The sequence below is a fragment of the Elaeis guineensis genome, chromosome 1 (genome assembly GCF_000442705.2).
Source record: "Elaeis guineensis isolate ETL-2024a chromosome 1, EG11, whole genome shotgun sequence".
NCBI lineage: Eukaryota > Viridiplantae > Streptophyta > Magnoliopsida > Arecales > Arecaceae > Elaeis > Elaeis guineensis.
The window spans coordinates 134,906,122-134,908,495 of record NC_025993.2 but is presented as its reverse complement, the minus strand read 5'-3'; the positions used below and the strand labels follow the sequence as shown (position 1 = coordinate 134,908,495).

At 37.3% G+C, this 2,374-nt stretch overlaps 1 long non-coding RNA gene across 1 annotated transcript; it reads right to left on the bottom strand.

Annotated features, from left to right (window-relative positions):
* Nucleotides 1–570: 570 nt before the first annotated feature.
* LOC105060390 (uncharacterized) lies at nucleotides 571–1,861 on the bottom strand. The gene is made up of 2 exons (XR_012143458.1): nucleotides 1,494–1,861; nucleotides 571–1,078 (listed from the first exon to the last, which is right to left on the bottom strand). It is a non-coding gene; the product is annotated as an uncharacterized lncRNA (long non-coding RNA).
* Nucleotides 1,862–2,374: the final 513 nt, after the last annotated feature.

Below are 2,374 nucleotides of genomic sequence, written 5' to 3'. Positions count from 1 at the left end.
TAATAAAAAAATGTCTTAAAGTTAAAAAAAAAAAAACAAACAATTAAAAGGGGCATTTTAGTAAATATTCCAGATTGGGTTCAGGGCAGGCATGTCATTACTTGTCTTCGCCTCAAGACTACTATGAGATTTTTCTCTAAATGCCTATCCCTGCCCCAGAATCAAAATGGGACAGGTAAAACCCTTCCCGTTAGGAATGTGTAAGGTTAGGTACCCAATAAGGCAACGTAAATTGGCACCCATAATCACACACCCACCAAGTTGCCATACATAAGGCTTCAAATATCGGAAATGGTATGTGCATGGCCTGGTCATATGCGATATGCACGTGCATATGCGACTACACCTATGGTTAGTATCTTTTAATATTGAGAAATAAATAAAACTACATATATATACACATATAAATGGTTAAAAACCAAAATAAATCAGAAAAATCAAAAAAAAAAATTAACTATGTATATCCAGATTTCTTTCAGGCTTTTGAGTGCATATTCTAAGTTCTAACATAACATGACATGTCACACTAATAAAATGATAATATCCTATGAAAATTTCACCATGCTCAAATTTGCAACAAAGTATTATTAGACGTCCATAACAATTGTAAAACAGAACATGTACAACAGTTATGAACTTTAGGAATATATATAAAAATGGGAAAAGAGGAATGCAAAAGTATGCAATCATTTGTCTATTTCAACTATCAATAGCACCAGCATAAGTGCTCATAAATTATTCTCTAGAAACTTAAGAAAAGACTACCTACGAACAGCTGAATAATTCCCGCATAATGGCTTCTTAAAGGATCAGAGCAACAGGACCACCATCTCAGAACCGTATCAACGGGGAGCTTCGGTGCATTGCCCAAACTCCAATGCAGAATATATACTTAATCCATGAAGTTAGCCAAATTATTTCCGCTCTTGCAAATTAAAAGCAAGCAACTGACTTCAAAATAACCCTCAAAACAGGGGAGACTTCTTTTCTGGTGGAAAGCAAGTCCTCTAGGGTCTGCATCTGATCAGCAATCAGTAAATGCAAATAATCACTTGAAACCATCAGGAACTAGAAAACCCTGTGCAACATCAACTCGCGTACATTTCTATTAGAAAGCAAAAATTCCTGAACAGAAAAGGTGAGAGGATCTATCTTTAAAAAAAGAAAAAAAGAAAGAAGAAAACTAACCCATGGAAAAGCAAAAACCCTAGACGAGCTCTCATCAATGGAAAAATAAAAGAAAAAAAAAAAACATAGCTCGTCTCTGGGATTAGAAAATTTCCATACGGAGCCAACGAAACGCTAAAATCCGCATTAATTTGCCTCAAAGAAAAAAGGATCATCTAAATCGAAGCAGATCTATATAGAAATCCATCCTCCAAAAACAATCAAATGTGATGTACCATAAAAAAAACAAAGTAAGCGAAAAAACAGAGAGAGATCGATCCTAATACAAACCTAACCCAGAAATACTAATCGGAAATAGATCGTACCCGAACGTCGAGACATGGCGGAGGCTACCATTCGCCCAACGGGAGACCGAGTAAGCGAAAAAACAGAGAGAGATCGATCCTAATACAAACCTAACCCTAGAAATACTAATCGGAAAATAGATCGTACCCGAACGTCGAGACATGGCGGAGGCTACCATTCGCCCAACGGGAGACCGAGGAAGACGTCGCCCTCAACGGAGGCGAAGAAGAGCAGGGAGACGAGAAACGGTAGCGCAGCGAGCCCCATGCCGAGCGGCGACAAAGGGGAGAATGGGTCGTGCCGTCGAGGTGGTAGGAACCCAAGTTTAGCAACGAGGACAAATTGTGATTTCCTTCAGGAGGAATAAATTGGATTTCCATTTTAACCTTTCTTATTTTGGCAGTGACGTGATGGGATATACAGGTATAAATTGAGATTTTTTTAATAAAAAAAATTTAAAATTTTTTCCATCGCATCTCTTATTTTAGTACGGATATTATTCGATATATAAAGACATAAATCATCTGATATCAAAACTAATGATCTTATATTGCAGTTTTGATCCGATCCGAATTTTTTTGATCTATGGTGCATATCCATTCTGAAAAAAAGAAGACAGATATAAATTGGCAGATAGGGAGTGCACTGATATTCGAATTACTAAACGCTAACTATAAAGTATCACCAAAGTCATCAACAATCTCAAAATTTGATCATTGTCATGTATTTGAAGATCGACTCTCAGCCATCTATTTTAATAGAAAAGATATCAGCACTGAGTTTCGATACGAACTACCCATTCTTCCCATATCCAGAGGGAAAGGTCACACCTTTTTTCTTATGGAGATCGTGATATGGTGTAGCCACGGATCACTCGATTGGGCTTTCTTCGCTTCGATGG